The sequence below is a fragment of the Corvus brachyrhynchos genome, unplaced genomic scaffold (assembly GCF_000691975.1).
Source record: "Corvus brachyrhynchos isolate BGI_N302 unplaced genomic scaffold, ASM69197v1 scaffold3, whole genome shotgun sequence".
In the NCBI taxonomy this organism is placed as follows: domain Eukaryota; kingdom Metazoa; phylum Chordata; class Aves; order Passeriformes; family Corvidae; genus Corvus; species Corvus brachyrhynchos.
The window spans coordinates 4654516-4676482 of NW_008237619.1; the positions used below are offsets into that span (position 1 = coordinate 4654516).

At 39.5% G+C, this 21967-nt stretch overlaps 1 long non-coding RNA gene across 2 annotated transcripts in view; it reads left to right on the forward strand.

Moving 5' to 3' along the window:
- Positions 1-14252, forward strand: part of LOC108446128 — a 75514-nt gene extending 61262 nt beyond the window's left edge. For both annotated transcript variants that reach the window (XR_001861240.1, XR_001861241.1), the window contains exons 3-4: positions 3824-3924; positions 6377-14252. This is a non-coding gene — a long non-coding RNA (uncharacterized LOC108446128). The remainder of the gene's footprint in view (positions 1-3823; positions 3925-6376) is intronic.
- Positions 14253-21967: the final 7715 nt, after the last annotated feature.

The following is a 21967-nucleotide window of genomic DNA, read 5'->3' on the forward strand; positions in this document are numbered from 1 at the left end:
GCTGACTGTGACCTACCAGATAGCAGAGGAGGAGAGCTCCTCCACATCATCATGGTGAGCACTTGCACAGCAAAGGACAGCATGGGTCCCTCAGCTGAGGGACTGGCATAACTCTAAGTTTGGTAAAACAAATGTGTATTTTTCAAACACAGGACATTTCCTGTGTTGAAGCTGGTCTAGAAGAATTTCAGCAAACTCTGTGAGTGTGAGACACCTTTAGAGACCATTCAGTAGCACTCACATATCTCTTCAAGCTCTTTAATTTACTGCTTTCATCTAAATGCTTTAGCAAACCTGGAAATATTTCTCTATGTTGATAAATTTTGGCAGCTGTAATAATTAATGCCTGCAGAATAAAAGGTGTGTCTATAAAGTGCTGTATATTTTTGTGTAGGTAGCTGCACATAAATGCAACCACAGGCATTCGATAATCATAAAAAAAGTATGAATGCTGAGTTCAGATCCAATGTGCCTATTGATTAAAATGCCAATAACAGCTATGTATTGTAAAAATTAGGGACAGATTGCAAGACTATACATGGAGAACACAGGGAAAGGACTTGTTTAGATTATGCTATTATCCCTAGTGAAAGTAGTCCACATAATTGTTCTGTCAAGTAAGATTTTTACACTGCAAGTTAGAAAAGTGTGGGGGAACCTGTTAACACCACTTGTCTGACCTGTTCCTGTCAGAACTACCTTTAGTTGGAGCTTCAGAACGAACAAACCACATAAAGTCTATACCCCCTTTCTAACATTATTATCCCCCCTGCTGGTTTAATTTATGTGTTTAATTTTGGTTTGCTGGGTGCAATATGGCTAATTGCTTGAGAGCTGTGCAACCTTACAAGTGAAATTTTGCTTTTATAATTTGTAGCACATCAAGTGTAATAATGTTCATTTAATTTCTGAAAAAGATAATTATGCTAATAGAATTATTTGAATAAAAATTCACACTCTATGCAGGATAATGTCCTCTACCTCTTAATTTATACTAATGTAGGTCTGTAAGGAATTTTTAATAATGTACTTCAACCCAGGGCCAGGAAGTGCTATACAGAAGCAAAGGACTGAGAGGTCTTAAATGGGACAAAAAGGCTTCAGAGGTCTTTGTAGCAAAAGCTGTCAGAAGTGATGCAGGTATTGAATTTGGATGGATGCTACAAGATGCAGTAAGCAGCCCTGGTCACGTGGGGGGATGTGGTCTTGCTATGTTTAGCTAACAAGTTAAAGTAAGGGAGGAAAAAAAGACACTGCAGGTCAGCATTTGCATTACACACAAGCAGGGCTTGCAAGGTGTAACCCTTTGTGCAGATAACCCATTGCCTCCCCAAAATGCCTGGCACCTAGGAAGGGCCAGCACTGTGTGAGACTGACCATGCAGAAACTGGCACCCAAAAGGACATGGCACTCAGCTTCATCCATCACCCTGGAGAGACAGCTGGATGGAAAGCACAGTGGCCGGAGAGGAACAGCACCTCCCTTAGTCCCAGGGAAATCCAATCTATTTTTAGAGCCATCCATTAGGCACCAGTTAGGCATGATGGCTTGGAACTGGCTCATAAGGCACCACACATACCGCTCTCTGATGCCCAGACATCCTCCATGCTGGACAAACTCTGTTTCAGCATTTGGGCGGTGACCTCAAGAGCACTGTTGACCAATAAGGAAGCTTTTAGGGCTGAGAGGGGTCATTCTGAGGCGGGGTTACCCGGGGGGGGCTGCTAATCTGTAGCCCAGCACAAGCCAACATCTCATCTGACCATCAGCCTGAGAGATGCACATTCAGGCCATTCCATGCCCCCAAGCCACAGCTGAAGCATCCTGAGAGATGCCTTAGGGCCTTTGCTGTTCAAGGATGGACATCAATTTAATTTTCCTGGAGTCATTAGGATTGTTGCTGCATTGGGTGACTCTGCTTCCAGAGGGGAAGTCATGCCTTCAGCTAAGCTCTCTTTGCATACAGCCTTTAGGATCCCCATGCAAATGAGGTGTTAATGCAGCATAGTTTGCTGTATTTTATTTTGGATGAGATCAATTATCAGTGTGGCCAGGCTTAAAAACATGTGATCCCCATCTCTTCCTGGAGTAAACTTCCATCCCCTGGCTCTTGCATGTGTTGCTCAGTGAAAGGCTGGCCACTGGTGTCTGTCAACATTAAACCACACTAAACTCTCGTGCAGCAGTATGCAGTTCTTGCTTTTAAAATGATGCTATTGGGGGTTTCCAATGTTGATTATTGCATTTGTAACAATTTCCTAGACTTGGAATGAGGAAACTATTGCAAATCCTCTGTGAATGGCTTAAACAGGGAAGCATGATAAATGAAAGTTTCTAAAGGTGGTGACTTTCATACTAGAGTAATATAAAATACTGTGATTAATGCCCAGACTGTCAGTTCATGTTTTCTCCCTGAATTATTTCAGGAGGGTTTTTTTACATGCCATTAGTATATTTACAGGTGATAAAAGAGCGGGTTTGGCAGTGTAAGGGTTTAAAAAAACTATTTATCTGTGGAAAGGGTGTCATTACAAGTGGCAAGTTTTGCACAACTCCTCTATGTTTCTTCCTCCAGCATTCTTGTCCTCCTTCTGCACCAAGTTAATCATTCACAGAAATGGTGATTTCAAGGTCACAAATAAGGAGGCACTTTTTGCAGCTTCTCCTTTTTGCTGGAAAAGAGGGGGGACTGAGGTCAAGACTATTCATTTCACAAATGCTGGCTGACATTAATATCTGAATGCATTCTTGATTTCCTCTGTTGGGTACGGGAAATAGCTTTAATATCTTGTATACCACAATGTGGTAGCTATTGCCTTTTAATGTTGATCCCTATAGACCATCAATCCCTAACAAGTGTGGCTACTTACTGAAACTGAGATGGTTTCACACTGATTTATAGGTAAAAGATTCCGTGTCTCATGACTAATTCCTCAAGTTTTGTGGTTCCACTTAATTTTTTTAATTCCTTTGGCCATCAACCACCACTGATTTTTAGGTAGAACTCTTCACTGATTTGATTGTGGAGTACTTAAGAACATTACTGGATTTTATGGCATCATGTTTTTATGGAGCTGAGTTACTTAATGATGTCAGAACATTTATTTTTGAGATTTTCTCTTTTTTTGGTTTTGTTTTCTTCTGATAGCTTTAAATATGAAGTGCCTTATAACTTGGGAAGAACAAGTTTGTATGAAATAAAAACGGCTATGGATCTTCACTGAAAATACATAGTGAGGCTATTTTTACTTTCATTGCTCAGTTTTGCAGAATAAACAGATTACAATAAACAGAATACAGAGAGATGATAACATTATTATTATTATTTATACAGCACCATAAATGTGCATTCTGCTTAACATACAAATAAAAGATATCTCAGGAGATCACTTCAAGTTCAACTCCAGCATAAAGCACAACTTTCTCCTGAACATTTCCTTTTTTTCACAGTTGTTAAGAACAAATGTTTCAGACTGGAGTGCATTAAAGTGAGGAACTGAAATCCTTACCTAGGCTCAAAAAGAAAGTGATTTGATCATACTGCTTAAATGTATAGGCCAAAACTCACCCTGTTATAAAAGTCCTCTTGACTGCAGGGAAGGCCAGAGCTGACCCTACATTCCCACCAAAGCTGCTGGAGTCCAAGAGTGCTCTGAACTTTTGAAAATCAAGATTTTTTATGTTTTCAAAGGTGGTGCCTCACTGTAGGTCATAACATGTCACAAAAATTATTGCAGCATATCAAACTGCATATTAATCACAGTGCTCACTTTCAACCAAAACCTTAGTCATTTAAAAAAATTTATTCTCTTATTTTTTAAAGGGAATAAACACTGAAGTGATTCAGGCCTAGAGATGCTCTGTGAGGAAGGAAATCCTGGAGACTGAAGAGATTGAGAAACCCCAGTTGGAGCACTGATCCAGGTGATGAAAGAGGTGTTGTATAAGCTCACCTCCCAAGGTGTTGAGAGCATGTACATGCACTGTTGTTATCCATAGATATGAGCTGGGAGCCACAGGGGTGAAGAGAAAAGCTCACTCCAGAGAAACAAAATATTCCAAATGAACAGTTTTAAAGGAAAGTCACTGAAAATACTAACCAAGTAGCACAACAAATTAATTGAAAATACAGCGTTAAAAATACTAATTAAAATAAGTGCCTATATAGTATAGTGTTTACAGATTTCAGAGGGAGGAAAGAATGTTTGCTGGAAAACTTTGTAATTTTGCAAGGCAATAAGAGACACTGGCAGGTGCCAAGTCCCCTAGGGATAACTTGTGGCCAAGCTTCAGAAGTCAGGAAGGAACATGGATTTCAGTGTATCTGCAGCTAGGATCTTTGGCAGGATGCAAAGCTTTGTGTGCCAAAGGGACACCTCTTCAGAACAAATTCTTTCTTTTAGAACTTAATTGTTAATGTAAAACCCCATTAATACAATTGTGGCAAGAAGATTTATCTAACTTTAATGCCTTGACAAACTGGGTAGTACTTCTAAATAGCCTTTTTTAACACTTGTGAAAATTCACCCAGTCAAAAAAAAAACCAAACAACTTCCATCCCTTTGAGCAAATGAATTGTGCTGCTGTTGGGGCACTGAACATTTAAGCAATGAGAAATAGTGTCCCAGTAAGAATACCACTCTAATCATGCAGCTTTTCATCATGACACAAAGATAAACTCAATTCAAAACATTTCCCTCAAATACAAATATTCAGAGCAGTTTCCCAGAGCCATCTTCATCTGTTGTCCCTGTTTTCTCACACAGATCTCACAGGAATGCTGAGGTTGGAATTTTGTAGCTCCCCTAAACATGAGATAATGCTATTCTTTCTAATCATCACTGTCAATTAGCTAAAAATTCCTGAAGTGCCAGCTAAGCAGTGACGCAGAATAGACTTCAATATATTCTAAATCTGTACCAGAGAACAGGAGTACTACATTTTTCTCTGTGCAAGAGTTTGTTTTGAGCATGTGTACCCTCCATGTCCTGAACTCTTCATAAACTGCAGAAGTAAACAGAGAGTGCTGCATTACAGTGTTGAAAATGTCCTCCAGACACTGTGCTTGTCTTTAAGTCATGGACAAAATTGATTTGTGAAATCTGTATTGAATACTTTATTTTCAGTAAGAACTTGTGGAAGCCTATTTTTTAAGAAATGGAAGGAATAAAAGCAAAGTCCTTGCTTCCAACCAAGTAAGACCTGACACAATTTCAAGTAAATATGAATGGTAAAAAGATGCTCTAGCACTGCGTTATTGCCTCAAGTTGCAAAAGTTAGTAGAGTGGAAATGTGCATCATTCCAAATCTGAATGGATGAAAGGCCTTTGGTTCTCAAGGGTTTATCCATAACAATTCAGACCATGTTAGAGTTTGGGAATTTGTACTTTTCTATTAGTTTGACCCAGGGGTTAGGAAATAACTCTACTGGAAAAAATTCTGGACTCCTGTGAATTTAGTAGAACTTTTGTAGTCAGCCATGTCTGGAGTGGGATTTTCCTGATTGTCCAAAACAACTGGAAGCAAATAGCACAGTGTGAAAGAAAGTTTTGTAAAACCAGGGAGAAAATTTCTCTTCCAAGGATCAGAAAACACAGAAGCCAATTCTGTTGAATTGAAGCCCATCTTTACAGTCCTTCCCAGTGTGATAATTGATTTCAAATACCTTTTGAAACAAGGGATGGCATCCAAACAGAGGCTATCTGGTGTACCTGGATGACATTTATTATTACAATCCAGTTTCTGAGGAAATGTTTTTGGACACAGTCCTTTTTCTGACCTGAAAAATAAGATCAGGAAGATTATAAAGCAATTCCAATGAGGAAATAAATATTTACCTGTATATTTTATTTTAAAAGTCTCAATCAATAAATAGCCTCTAAACAAACAAACAGCCCCTAAAGCTGTTTAAAAGCCTAATACAAAATTTCTGTTTAAGATCTAAAGGAAATTCTCTCTTGTCTATGGAAAGGGGTTCGGCTAGTGTCTCAAGGTCTGTTCCAGATGTTTTTAAATCTGCATGTTTTAAATCTGCTTTACCTTGATAATCCTTCCCAAGACTATCCAAGAAGAGGTCCATCTGGGTGCTCTGAGAATTCAGAAATAAAAAAACTCTCCAAAGTGATGTTAGTGCTATCTTCAGCTACCTCTGGCCCTCATCCAGCAGAGCACTTAAATCTGTTCTTCTCTTTGAAATTGGCTTGGCGATGTCAACAGGGCTTCTCATATATTTGCAGTTAAATACCAGCATAAATGATTATTTAGATCTAACCCCTCTCTATCAAGGCTTGAAACACCCACAGTAGTAACTGTAAGGGAAGGCTTTGTTTCATATTTCTGTTGATGATGTTAACATGTTACTTTTCTCTTTCTACAGATTTGCTGGACTTGCCACACACTGCTCTGGTTCAGGCTCCAAAGCTGCTTTGGCCCAAATTTATCCCTCTCAATCTAAACATCCCCACTCAACCCCTTCCATCACCTTCTCGGTACCCACACGTATTTACTGCAGTGGCCTGTGTCCATTGCTGGGGAGTGCTGACCTTCAGTAAAGCCAGCAATGGCTTTTACTAATTAAAGAGCAACTCACCCTCTCTGGCTTTGCCCTTCGATTTCTCCTAGAAATCCTTTTCTCCTTAATAGAAAAACATCTAGATGATGGAACAAAGCACGGTTGTCTGGTGACCCTTGATTGCCTAGAAATCTAATGGCTGTCTTGCAAGCTGGGGATCCACCTTTCCTTTTTTTTCCCCTTAGAACTTTGTAAAAGCTAATTGGAAAGCAATCACAGCCCAACACTTAATAGACTTTCACATTTCAATAGCAAACATTTTTTTCTGTGTTCAAGAGGCACACTGCGCAATTTGCTCCCTTTCTTAGAAGGTAGGTAGTTTGATCTTGGCTAGGGAAGAAGGCTACAGTATATCACTTTTATTACCTTCTTTATATGAGAATAAATGTTTTATAAAAGTTCTGAAAATAATTTCTTATGTCAGGGAGGGAGAAACTTAGTTCTAGTACTCAAAATGCTTTAATTAGTTTTCCCTGAGTCTGTTTTCTTTGTTATCTCACTACAGCTGAATCAGTTTTATTACCCTGAAGAAATAATTTGCTCTTATTAAGACCAAGTACTCTGTTCAATAATTTAATATGTTACATTCATCTTTAACGTTAAAAGGCCTGAGACTAAGTTCACTGAAATCAATGGAAAGTCTGCTAGGGACACCAAAGGTCTTTGGATCCTTTTAAGGGAGTTTCAGTCTGAAGAAGCATCCATATTGTGGTTATTATGTGCAGCATATCTAGCTTGGATTATCAGAGGTGTAATTATGGTAGTCGAGGCCTCTGTGGGGCCAAATGGCAAGTATTTATGCAAGTCCTTGAGCAGGTGGAGCCTTTTTTAGTCTGAGTTCTTTGCTGCCATGGTTACACTACTACAAATACCTGCCCTTGTTAGCTTTAATTTAGCTTACTTACGGTTACAGAAGTTAAAGGCACTCCAGTATAGCCAAATTTACTCTCCCTAGAGGTTTCTTGTGTTATAGTGATTTCATCCCTTAAATCAGAGGTATATCGCTGTCTGGTTTTCCTTCATCACTGGGTGGATCTCACTACTGCTTGTCAGCAGTCACCCATAACAGACAGTCTTCTCTAGCAGTATTGTCATTTTCACTTACAATCTATTTTCTCCTTTCGTTACTTGAAAAGGTTTTGATACTCCTCCTTTTCTGATAGGTAATTTTTGTTCCCAGCCACCTGTGTTTCCCTTGTGAATCTGTTAATGGCAATAAATTAATCCCTAGATGCATTATAGCATGGTTGAGCACCATTGTATTGACAATTGAGCCAGAAAAGCCCTTCTAGCGCAGTTCCTTAGAGACTGAATATAAAAAGCCATTCTAGAACATCCTACACTCATATTAGGCAGTATAAAAATCATGTTGTGTGCTGGAAATATTATTCTCCTCCAAAGGACTGTGAAGCCTAATGTTTAACAAATGTGTTTTGGAAGTGTCCAGTATGCTTGCTTATCAGTCTGAGAATCATGAGCATCTATTTTAATTTCAGGAGAAAAATGAAAATGTCACAATAAGCATCTTAAACATTTATTTAACAAGAGAGAAAGTCCCTTACCATTGTCATTGATATTCAAGAAGGTAAAATCTGATGTCTGTAAGTAATCTTACGTACTCAACTATAGTCTGTTTTTGTTATGGTCCTGTATGTCCAGTTGAAATTCCTTCACCATAACCTACTGGTACATTATGGACCAGATCCAAAGCTGGGTCAGATCAAGATTAATGGCTGAACTTGATCTTAGAAGCCTTTTCTATCCTAAATGAACCTATGATTCTAAGAAGGGGCAGCTTGATACATACAGTCTCTTCTGCCTTGTACACTATTTCAAAATCCAGTAAAAGTTCCTTAAGACAGGAAATTTTGTGTCCTTATTTTCCATTGCTTTAACTTTTATTTCTTTTTTTTTTTGAAGCTTGTGAGAACTTAGGGTAGACATAAATAATTTCGTCTAAGTTTTTTCACAAGTGTGAAAACCTTAAATTTTTAAGGTATGTCCTGAATCACGTGAGGGAGGCATAGAATACTCTGGCTACAAGTACTGGTATCTTGAACCCTGTGATTAATTTTCAAGTCATGGTGCTGGAACCCGTCCACCATCTGTGTCCTCGATGCATGGACTTCATGAGAAGTATTGCTACAACCTCTAAATGGGAGGAAAAATGAGGGAACAAATTGAACAGTTATTAAGAATGGAGCTATTTTCCTGATGAAACATGACTCATGCTGACAATGGATATTCAAAGTACTCTGCAGATTTAATAAGTAATGTTTCACTGGTGATAAGTGATGTTTGAGAATGATAAATTTTGAAGGGAAAGAAATTTTGCCCGAGTTTGTTCAGACACTTGTGTATCGTTTTTCTTGGGTACCTTTACCATGACATCTATCAGGAACCAATGCCTAGGCTTTGGGGACAGCTGAGCTTAATTTCTAAGCCTAATGTATGTATGCCCACATACACTGGAGTTTTGTTCCATACTCCTTGTACTTTCTTTTTTACTTCAGAACAAAAAGAATATATTGATATGCCTGAACTGATTAAGTGAATGACCCTGATACAACCAATAAATAATGTATATTCTCACTTATCTTGAAGGGGTTAAGGAAGACAACTCTTGGCAGGCAGATTTATCACACTCAAAATACCTGGTACAAAGACATGAGCTCAGAAGCCAAAGGAGGCACAGGCAGACTTTATGTCTTATTGCCTATTCTTCTTTGGGTGGTTCTGAAATATGATTCAAAAGAGCTCTTATCATGAGTGTATGTAGGTGGAGACAGGACTTACTATGCATTAATTATAATCTACCACAAGCCTATCAGAATGCTATTGCTGGACCAAAGAAAAATACCTCTTTAATGTAATCTTGATGGTGTACGAATCTATATCATAGTTCCTGATATATATGTAAGAACAAGTGTATTACAGTATAACTGTATTAAAGTAGCTTTTGAAAAACTTCTCAGCTTTTCTAGAGAGATTTAAAAGCTAATATCAGTGCTAATATAATATAAAAGAAAGATTTCATTCTTACTCTTTTTAAATGTGAAGTGCATGTTTGATATTCTTCATACAATACTGGTTTTTAATGAGGTAAAATCAGTACAAGGTGTCTGTTTCTTGACTGATAGAAAATCAGAAGAAGAAATTAGTATTGTGAGAGAATATTATTTGCTTCTCTTGGCACTATCTTTTTGTCTTCATAGCTGAACCCTTTATTATTTTCATCCTTGCTCTATTGAAATCTAGGGGCAGGGAATACTTGTGTAGCAGGATATACCTCCAAGCACACACAGGTGTACTGAAAAGCCTTATGTGTGAGCTCCTGCAGTGATTTTTTAAATCCTTAAGCTAATCTATTGTCCATCTCCTCTATACCCAATGCTCTGTTCTTCTTTTTCTCTGTTTTCAAGTTGGACAATTCTATTTTCCGCTTCACCGAAATGAGAGTCAAAAGCCTTTGATTTATACCCTCAGTTCTCTCATTTACAGATAGTACCATTACAGAGATTTTTCACTATCCATTCTGCTTTCAGGTAAGGTTAGAAGTGCTCTGGATCTTGACAACTATGCAGCAGCAATAGGCTCAGGAGAGCTGCAAGAATGAGTCATGTGTTCTCCAGTGGCAAGTGGGGGGGAAATTTGTATTCTCGAGCTATAAGAGGTGGTTTTCTTCTTTTTTATTTCAAAACAAGACTTATTCCCAGGTGTTCTAGCCAACTAAATTGATCAGCAAAGCCACCAGTTTTAGGTGAAGAAGAAAAGAAATATGTTTTGAAACTCAAACATATTTATCACCTACTTTCCAATACAAAGACAGCCACATTTCTCTCAGTGTTTCTCATAAGTTGCTTCTCTTCCCTTCACTCCCATGGCCTGCTAGAAGAAGGTGCTGTTACCTGGGGTTCCCAGAATAAAGTGGGTGCACCCCTTCACTCATGTACTCCTGTCCAGCCAACCTCTTTCAATATGTGGTCCCTGGAGGTGTAGAGTGCAAGCTGTCCTCTTGACAGCTGTATTTCCACTATAAATATAATTGTACAGGCTTCTTATCCAAAGCCAAGAGCCCTTGGTGAACCAGCCTTTACTAGCAGTGGGCTGCAGAGTGTTTGCAGAAAGGGACAAGTGTCAGGTCACGCATATGTGGAGAAAATTTCAGAGAGGTACCCAAATCCTACTGAAAGTTGATAGGAACTAAGCACTTAACAGACCCTTTCTGCTCCAGCATGCCTTGTCCTGAGATAGAGATGTATTACTCATGCAGGACTCAGTGCTTCTAAGGTGTGTTTTTTTCCTGTTAAAAATGAGAAAAAAGAAAGGAAGAACTCAATGACATTGCTTTCCACTGAGTCTAATCAGGTTCCTAGGCTATATTTTTTCCTAGCTAGAATTTTAAATGTATTTACTTAGAATATAAACTACAACAGAGAAGATCAAGAGGTTTTATTTCAATACTCTGACAACTCCTGATTTAAATTCATTGCACTGGTACATTTAAAAAATTAATTTTCCTGTATTTAAAAGGGTTAAAAAAACCTAGTAAAAGCAGCTTGGCTTTACAGATAATGATAGCATTTAGCAGCTCCACGTGAGTGCCAGCATTAATGCTATGCTGAGGTATATGGTGAGAAGGAAAACAAAGTTTTTACTGCTTTTCTCAGATGTTTTTTACAACCAACACTCAACCAAACTGGGAATAGGATGGCAATGCTGCAGTCCTTTATGTCCTTCTTGCTGTATGACACCTCTGGTTAATGCAGCCTACCTCCAGCACACTGAATATATCAGCCTCTTTTAGACACAGCTGCCAGAACTAATGTCAGGAAGGCAAGCAGAAGACCAGGCATAGGCGTATCTTTAGGCTGGCAGTCAGAGAAAAGACTCTTTCTGGACTTTTTTTTTTGAGGACAATTTATTTTGTAGCATCACTATAGGGCAACAGGAAGGGTCAGAAGTTAAATGAGCAAGCAATTTGTTGACAACATGGGGAAAATGCTGCTAGTGGACTTTGAAGTGGGAAATGTTTCTTAAAAGCAGACACCAGATGGGAGTTGATCATTTTGATGCTAGCAGGACACAGAATAGACATATTGTCAATTACCTAAAAGACTGCACAATTTGTCAAATATGAGTTGGACAAGAAGTGAAAGAGAAGTTATCCATGTAGCGGAGTTCAATGAACAAGTTAGCCCAGCTGAATGAAAATCTCTAGCAAGAGATCTTACTTTAAAGCATATTTTTGATCCCAGATAAAAGATTACACGTAGCAGTGATGTTTTTTCTTAGTCTTGTTTTTAAGCTGGATTTCCCAATGAAACGTTGTTTAAACACTCAGATTGTCTACTTATTTTTTTGTATCATGCCTTGCCTTTTAAATCAACCGGCAGTTTTTGACAAAGGGACAGACGTCTCAGATCTGCTCGCTTCCTTCACAATTACTGCATACAGACAGTTTGATAGAGAGTCCCCTGCTAGTGTCTTGTTGCAGTATGAGCACAAACCTTATCAGGCACCAGTGAGTCTGTACTGATGCAGTGTGCCCTGAGAAACAAAGCCAGAGAAAGGCAGGTTTCATTCTTTGTGCTTCTTATGAAGTTTTATTTTTCCACAATCTGCTAAATTCAGTAGTCAGTTTATGCAAAAACACTATCATATTTATAAGAGGGCATACAATACAACTAATTCATTTTTATTATTATTATTAAAAATATTTGAAAACTTGTTATGGTACAGACTTGCATAGGCATCTAGGCAGCCAGGGAAGAAATGGTCTGGTTCATTTTCTACTTAAGTCAAACCCAGCATTTTGTTTGCCTAAAATACTGTACCACATCAGGCCATTTTAAATGATAATATATGAGAAGTACATGACAAGTGAGCTTGTAATATTGGCCATGAGCTATCAAAAAACTTGAGTCTATGTGGTTTTGACCAAAAAAAATCAAGGCAAATATCTCAGAAAAGCCTAACAGAAAAGAAATAAAGAGAGGAATCCTTAAACATTCGTGTATTCAGACGTGGAAGTGGGAAGAAATACGTACGAGGGAAAAAGGGGGATCATTTTGTTGTGTCTGACAGCCACACAATTAGAGATGCATAAACCAGCAAGCTGAGATATTAGTCAAAGATGTCAAACAGAACATCGATCTGACCTAGAGCCAGTACAAACAAACTAGTTTAGATAGCAGTAATGCTCAGCAAACAGAGCTCTGTGTCTGTGTGTGTGTCTGTGTGTGAGTGTGATACACTCAAGAAGTGCCAGATTGGGGTTAAACTGCAGGCCAGTTGTTTATAGTTTAGGAAATACTTAGCATAAGACCAACAAGAAGCCTGTGGGATTATCCATACAAGCACAATCCTTGAGGCATCACAAACATCTTTGCATAAAGCAAGACCAGCTGTCAGAAAGGAAGAATAATTTTCTCTAATATTTGAATTTATTAGCCATAAAGAAAGGCTGACAAGAAATGTGAGGCATGACCATGTACAACAGGAGGCAGAGGTCAAACAAATGCTGCATATTCTGAATTCCACAGAAAACACCCCTCCAGAGGACAGCAGTCACAAGCTTCAGGGACTGTACTGATTAAAATGAAAGAAGAAAATAGAGACAGAAGCAGAAGCAGAGCAGAGAAACCCAACATATTCTGAGCTGGCTGCTATCAATCAAGTCAGTACATTGCCCCTTATCATCTGGAAATTCAGTTTTCCCTCAGCAGAGCTGACTACATGTACTTTCCCAGTCTACTGTGATGGAAAGTTCAATCATCTCCAGAAAGCAATTTGCAATCCCAAACAAATTATATAATTAAGAAATCACTTTCAGAGCACTGTTCTAAGTTGTTTGAGACACAGCCCTATTGAAATCTGTCTCTAGGCATCCTTCGGCTCTCAGTGAGGTTTTAAGGGGTTATTTAAAAATACAGATATTAGAGACAATGTGAATATGGCAAATATTCCACAATGTGTGTCCTAAGGCTACAAACCACCATGCTATTCTATCTACCAGAAAATAGTAAAAGAGCCATTAAACTCAGACCTCGCTGAAGTCAAATGAAAGAGAGGGAAAACTCAAACCCTCCAAATGTTGATGTGTTCAATGATGTGTTTCAATGAGTGAAATGACTGAATTTTGTACACTGTATATTTATGCACTAAAGCACACATCTAAAAAGAGAGGGAGGGAAAGAAGGAGAAAAGAACAGACTTGAGGTACAAAAAAAAATAGCTTACTCTGAGGATCTCAAAAGATGCAGTGACAAGATCCCGATATGCAGAGCTGAAGGAGCTCTTCAAAATCAGTGTGAGAAAACCACTTTCTACTCAAGACTATACTGCCCACAACTCTATGATGCATTTTCTCACACGCATAGCCCAGACCCTGCAAACTGAGTTGGATATAGGGGGTGTGGGGCAGGGGCAGACTGACAGCCTGAGCACACCAGTGACTAGCAGGAGTTCACCCACCTGCCACTGGCAATATCCTCTGCCCAGGAGGCACTTCATATGAAAGCAAATGAGGTGTTAGCTGACTCAAGCAGTGCAGAGGTCACTGCTGATGAAAGACTAGTGAGCAGGGATTCAAAGGAGCAGCTTGACAGGAATGCGATGGCATGACAGGAGCCAAAGGAGCTGAGCATGCTGCCTGCATCTATTCCTGAAAAACAGAACAGAAGAAGGTGAAGAGGCTCAGCTGCTTTGCATATAACCTAAGGAAAGAGGACTCGGTGAAGGAGGACTGAAGATATCAAAGGAAGATTGTCCAAAAGTGATGACAGTGGCAATGTGCTTTCTGCTGAGCTTTGTCCCACCAGTTGCTGAGGTCATGCAGTCCAAGGGCTGTGCCCTGCAGCTGTGGGCCCACATAGCACCTCGAGTGCTGGCACAGGGGGCTCCAAGTATGTGCAACCACAACTCATCACATTATTGTGGGAAGGGAAACCACTGCTTGAACACACATGCTTTCTTGAAAGCAGGGGAAGCTGGTAGGTGAGAAAGAAGGGTAAGAACAAACTTTTGGGCACACTTTAAAACAAGGCAGGGCTTAGGTCTGTTCAAAACTTTTCTGTCACTTTACTGACAGAAAACAGGATTTTCAGCTAGTTTATATATTCATGAAAAGAGCTGATTTCTGTAAAAAAGCTTCGTATTTTTAGGACGGGGATTAGGAGAAGATGAAATTTTTCATGCAACTGAAAAGACTACAAACACTTCCTGATTGCACTTAATGTTGTCTCAGTGTAAAGAGCTGCCAAAATTTTCCCTATCACCTCCACGACTGAGTACAGAAATGAACCACAAGCCAATGAAATCTATTTTAAACAAAGCCTTGTAGTCAGCAGTGCCAAAATACATCTTTATCTTTAAAATAATAAATAACATTGACAAAATTTGCAAAAATAGGAAAGATCTTTCTGTTATGGCCCAGTCCCGGGAAAATATGTGTCAAAATACCTGAATGACCTTTTGAAAATATTTTGTGCAAAAAAAATACGAAGCATGAAATTGAAATCATATCCTGATCCTTAGTTAGTGTCACTGAGTACAAATAAGAAACAAACTACTTGTTCTTAGGTCTGGAAAAGAATGAAGGCAATAAATATCAGATCCATTATTTCTCCTTTAACAAGCAGTGCAATATTTCAGCCAAGAAATCTCCAGCCACCCTCAATTGTTGCTAGCAGCCAAATCTAATCTAACGACTGGGGACATGGATGAAAGTGGGATACAATTTCTGTCTTATCCTGAAGTCTATACCAAGAATAGCTTTCACTTGATCCAGAAGAACAGTTTATGGCTCCAGGACTTGAATACCTTCCCTGTTGCTCACTTACATGCTTTGCTTGCAGGAAATCAGGTTCCCGCTGCCAATTATGTTCATCGTCATCACTCATCCACAGAGTCTTACTAATCTGACAGACTTTTATTACTCTGAGTGTCTGTTGCTACCCTGAGCTGGTGTTTAACCTCTTCTCTGCCATGTGGTCAAAGACCATACACATCTCTAAGAATATGGAGGAGCAGAACACTGATGGGAGAATGGGCCAGCTGGAGATGCTTCTTCCCTTTTCCACCACGCTTTATGTCACGCCTGTCACAGTCGGTTCTGTATGTCCAGGTCTTTTTTCTCGAATAGCACCTTTAATTCCCTAAAGGGTATCTAAAAATACCTAAATACAGGATTGGTATAAACAGTCCAGTTCTGAAATGAAAAGGTCTGTTCATTACTTTGTTTCTCAGTTAGAGACAAAGCAGTAGAGTATAACTGCTGTTGCTGTGCTAGGTAGCTCTCATACTGCCCAGCTCACACCTCTGTGCTAGAATAATGTTTTCTGAGTGTCCTGGGTTACAGTGTATTCTATGACCATCCTTGAGCTGTTGAAACCAGGTGGGGCAGTGTTTCCGTGCCTCCTCCCTCCGGACCACCTTCTCTTAATGAGCCCATTAATGCCTTGCCTCACGGCTCATCATCCTATTGTGAGATGCTCCACCCAGAAGCATTCCATCCTGGATATAATCTGAGATTCCGAATACTACAGACACCCTTTCCACTGGATTCCCAGAGGACAGGAGCTACACAGCCACCACTGGACCTTCCGAGGAAGAGCAGACCCTTCTACAGGATCACCGCTCCAACAGAACCACATCCACCACTTCAGGAGGACTGCAGCCACCATCTTATTGGACTGCCACCACCACCCTGACTAACAGGGCGTCAGGTTGTATCCTGACTGTCAGTTTGAACCAGTGTTTTCTGGCTTTAGTTTTTGATTTCCCTATTAAATTGTCATTCTGACTTGGTGCCTCCCACTGGTTTGTTTTCGAACTAGTACACTGAGGGGTCAAAAATAGCAGGCTTCTATAGGAAGACACTGCATTATGTATGGTTGGAGGCCGGCACTTGAGTCTTGGAGTTTGGCTCCTTTGAACTCCACTGTTGGCATCTCTTTTACTTTTAGACTTCCGTTTCTGATGGAAATGTCCAACATCTTAAATCAAGGTTGTATTTCGTCCTTTGCTGAAAGAAATAAAGTGGGGTTAGGAGGGAAGGCATTGTTCTTCCTTGTTTTGAATCACAGTGGAATAATGCTTCCAAGCAGCTGTTGCTTACTGGGCCTCCCAAATAACACTGTCAGCAGGACAAGGGGGCCCCAGGAAATAAGACACAAATATTCTCAGGTGCATGAAATAATTCTTTCATCTTTCTCAGCAGGTCTCAGAGGTGCTCTCTGTAAAAGACAAATATTGATTTCTATGTAGATGGATATCTGTGTAGACAGGTATCTGTGTAGGCACCCAAACCTTGCAGACAACTTTCATGAGGTATGAAATGTCTGTAATGTGTAAGCCTCTTTCAGTTACTTCCCTTTTCCTATTCAGATTTTCCTAAAGATTTTTAGTTGGTTGATAATTTTTTAATTTGCCTGCCCTTGTGCTTAGATTTGCTAACCCCTTCTCAGGCCTGGCTAAGGTGGCTTTGGTTGTATTGCCATTGAGCATTAACATTCATAAGATTATTCAGATAAAAATTGTCTTCAGAGAAAGAGGCTGTTGCCATCTGATGACTGTGACAATTTACAGGGAGGGAGCTCTTTCATGGGAGACAATTCCTTAAAAGAAAAGAAAAACACAGGAAAAGGGCATTGTAGTAACACAATGAGCAGAGCTGGTCCTTGTTCAGGAAAAAGAGTTAAACCAAAACTCTGTTAAGAATGAAGTTTGGTAGCTTTATTTTGGTATCTCTTCAGCTTTTGCTGCATGCTGGCATTCCTTGCAAAGAGAGAAATTTAAGTGAAAAGTCCTATTTTATCCTTTTCTGTTTGCAAAGGTCCAGGTATTGCCCTGTCCCCACAAAATGATATGAAAAGGAATCCAGCTCTGAGGCTTCCTACGCACAATGAATCCATTTATCTGCCAGAATACAATGTTCGGAGTCCAGGCCCCAATTTCTATCTCTGAAATTTCCAGTTACTGAATTAAAGTGACAAGGTGTGTCTGGGTGATGATGCTTAGCTCATTATCTTAGGATCGTGAGACATCACATACACCCTTTTTTCCCCTTTAAGGCCTTCTGAAATTTTGATTCTCTTTCTTTCAAGTGCTTTGGATTTATTATCTAGAAAGTTAGCTTTTTTGGAAAAAAAAGTCACACTTTTTTGCAGGGGTAGAAGATATATTTTCCTATGGCTATTTCCAGTGTGAAAACTGACAGTGGTTAATGGGGTAGCACCTTGATGGGTCTCATGTTTTGTCCCCCTCACTTTTTGCTGTTACTCTGCCTTCAGGATTTCATTTGCATTGCACCCATTGGTCACAAGTCTATGGTCAATCCTGTGGAAGCCAGGGAAAAATAGCCCTTAAAAATCCAGTCTTGGATTCTTCCCACAGACTGTCCAGCTGTTCCTATCTGGATTTCTGTTCTCTATGTTGTTTTTCTGTACTTTTCATTTAGGGGTTAATATTTGCTTCTGTTTTGCTCTGATTTGCAGCAGATACCTGGATCTGTTCACTTACATTTGAATGAGAGAATCCTTTCTATCTAGAGTTATTCCCATTGCTGAGTGAACTGGAATCTACTCCCTGGGTACTTTCCTTTGCTTTGGTCATATAACAGTTAGTCACTGTATTTTACTCTGGCTGCCTCATTTCTGGGAGCTTGCTTCAGACTCCATTGAGTTTATTGCCTACACTGTGTCAAACTACAGTCCATTATTGTCGTCATTTTATTAAAATAGTCTCTAAGTGCACCAGATTCTGAACGCTTGACTGCAATATTCCACGGAGATCTGCTTTATTTTTATATTGGTCAAAGCCAACAGTAAAGCTGCCATTAACAGCCAAGCTAATGCCTATGTGGAGTGCTTCCATGCTTTTCCAGTGCCTGGCATTTAGTTGTTGGCTCTTAAATGCTATATCTCGGCCCTGGGTACATATTGCTTTTGCATACCAGAGGTAAAACACACTTCTATTGCACAGGAAGCAGCATTAAACTAGCTGAAATCTAGTTCTATATTTAGAGCTTCATGCATTCTTTATAAGTTTTGTGTTATCTCTTCTGATCTGAAAAGGAAAGCAATGCATTTGGCCTTTATGCCATATATTAAACTCTAGAGTGTTAAATAGAAAGGGGAAATGTGTATGAGTCGATAAGTGATCTTTAATATGTAAAACACGCTGCTTACCTTCTTCAGATCTATGGGAGAGATACTGTCTGGTTTGTGTGTAGCACAACAATTCAAAAGTGCGTGTATTTTAATGCCAAGCTCATAGGGATGCGATAATGAAATGCAGACTCCTTAGAACTTTACAGCAAAGTAGGAGAAAGTCAAAGAGAAACAACATTTGTGAAGTGGAGGCAAAGTACAGAGCATTCTTTTAGCATTTTAGCATTTGTGTTCTGTTGATATTTTATTGTGTCATACAGACTGAGTAATAAAACTGTGGAGCATTTGAGACCCTGTCATGCTTTTAAGTTGAGCTTTTCCAGGGCAAGTGGGAAAACATGTGTACAGAAATGTTTATCTTGTGTGTGAATAACTGTTCATGAAGTATAGTCATACTGAGAATCTCATTTTAGTGCAAGTGAAGCTCTTTAGATAATAATGTCCGGATATTTTTAATAGCTCTTGGTAATATCTTATCCCCTTCCACTCTAAGTGCCTTTGAAAACCCTCCAAGTGCTCCAGGAAAATGCTTCAGAGCAGAGCTATATGTGTAACAACCTCAGGTATTATCAAGAAAAACTTAGATAAGAAAAGATGTTCAAACCTTGTACTTTCCAGTCTTCTACAATTAAACCCACTGGTTTAACTGCAAAACATATATGGAGGACTAAAAATATGCAACCTCCTTACCAAACCCACTATAAAGGAATTAATTTCCATTACATTTTTGAGACAAAGTACAACAGCTTAATCATTGGGTAGGGCTGGTGAGCTGAGTGTGAGGAAACAAAATCATGACCTCAATCATGCTAGCACCATCCAAGTGAAAAAACTGGCAAAATCTAGTGTTTGAGGCCCTGGCTTAAACAAACACAATCAAACTCCTAATGTAAACAGAAAAAAGTTAAATTTCTTAATAGGTCAGCAATGAGTTTAATCAAAGAACCTTGTAAGCATAATTTTGCTTCCATATCTTGTAAAAAAATTACAGTCATAATAATAGATTCCTTTCCCTGAGACAGATTTTACAGCAACTCTGAGTAATTACATACATCTGGTGATAACTTTAAAAACTGCAGTTATAAAAGGAGCTAAACTAAAGAATACAGATTCCATGACCTATAATAGATCAGGTTTTGGAGCCATATCCATTGTGACACCCTTTAAAGGACAAATGCTGCTGCAAATTTGGAAAGACTCAACTTTAAACTTATTTATAACATTGTTATTATTAACACCTCTATGACAGAGATCTTAATTTCCAAAATGGTGGAAAAGCAGCACGAAAGATTTTGCTGCACATCTCTAATTAAGTTCAACCCAAGTGCAACCAGTGTTGTATGGTAGAAATTTCACATCACAGTGAACTTGACTGGACTAGTAGTTGACCATCACAGATTAATATTTACAGAGGTTTTCAAAAGCCCCCTCCCCATATATATTTGTATAAAAAGCTAATCTGAAAAATGTGTAAAGTACACATTTTTCATCATACAGTTCAGAAATCTGTCAAACACTCTTAGCTGGCTCATCAAACCCTGACCAATAATCCATCTTCCCTGCTCGACTCAAACATCCCAGACATCTTGGTAGTGTCATACAGCTGTCACTATTCAAGCTATCCACCAAAGAAAAGCTTCCTTCCTTTCCCAAAACTTTCCCTTCCCATCCCCTCTCTCTCTACCCCCCCTAAACTTCAAGACAGTGTTTGGTACTGGATTAGTGTTTGATAAAGAAATGGGCTTCCACCATATGATGAGGGTTTGGCAGTGCTTGTGTTAATTCCTAGTTATTTATCTTGCCATTGTGCTCTTATCTGAATACCTCACAATCTTTTGGGTACTCAGAACAACTCTGTGAGATAAAGGACAATTCCTCTGTCACTCCTTTAGCAACTAGAGCCAAAATTTGGAAGGCATTTAGTACATTTTATCCAGGGTCAGAGGTGACCAGGGAGAAATGGAAGGAGGAGGGACGTTACCAATTTTGAGTTCTCTAACAGATCAAATGCAACTCTAGGTCTGACCTCATTATATTATCAAGTCACAGGACTTGTAGAATCATAATAGATTCATTAAGGCTGGAAAAGACCTCTAAGATTGAGTTCAACTGTTAACCTGGCACTGCCAGGTCCATTCCTAACAGTGGATGCTGCTTAATCTATATACCAGGCGGGGAGAGTGAAGGAGTTATCAGAGGCTCCCAAGGGAGCCATCATTGGCTTGCCCAGGCACTCAGTGCCCCAGGCTTGAATTATTTCCATCCTCTGTTGGAAAGGTGGGATACAACATCAGTGTACTGCTGGACCTCCTCCTCTCTTGGCTCACCCAAGTGTGTTGTACATGTCTTGTGCCTCTCAGCTGTAGGAGCTGTAAGAGCTGACATCTCATGGCTAATTAGTCAGTTCCCTCACCCAGGAGAGATGAAATCTAGGGTGAGAACCAAGGGCTCCCAGATGAATATTTCTGTTGTGCTTCAGTCTCTTGTACAACGTAGTCCTTTGCTGTCAATGCCCACGGTATTAGACTTCCCGTGCCACACCCTGCATGTTTAGGAAAAGGAGAGGAGGATGGCAGGGGAAGACAGCACCACAGAGCTTAATTTCAGCCCTTGGTACTCTTGAGGTATAGGTAGCTTCATGCAAAGCCACATTTGGGATCTCCAGCAGCAGAAGAGCAAGCTGTCCCTCAGAAGTATCATCTGCAGCTGTTGGGAAGAATGGAAGTTCATCATGATGATTTTGGGGAAAAATGACTATGCATGCTTTGTTTGGGGAAAATACTTCCTGTGGCTCATAGGTGTAGGGTCACACAAAAATATAATACTATAGAAGAGTGCCTGGGAGCCCAGGCTAGACAGGCCTCCATTTTCTGGGCTTATTTATATTTTTCTCCCTTGAGTACAGAGGTGACTGGTTATTTTATATAACTACTTACAAGGTAATTTTTTGTATTTCTAAAAGGTGCCAGAAATCATTTGAGGAGGGAAACAGAAGGAAAATCTATATGCCTTTGGGTCTGTCCACTGAATTTGATGGGAAGCACTGGGTTTTACATGTAGAGACAGATTAGCTGGGCAGAATATCTGCCTTAAGATGCACATACACACGCATATGGTATGTGCAGTATAGAAAATAAACTTGTTTATGTTTCTCTGTTTGTGTATGTTTGGTGATCTGGCATTCAAAAGATCTGCATAAAAATTCTGTCTTTGCCTTTCACCT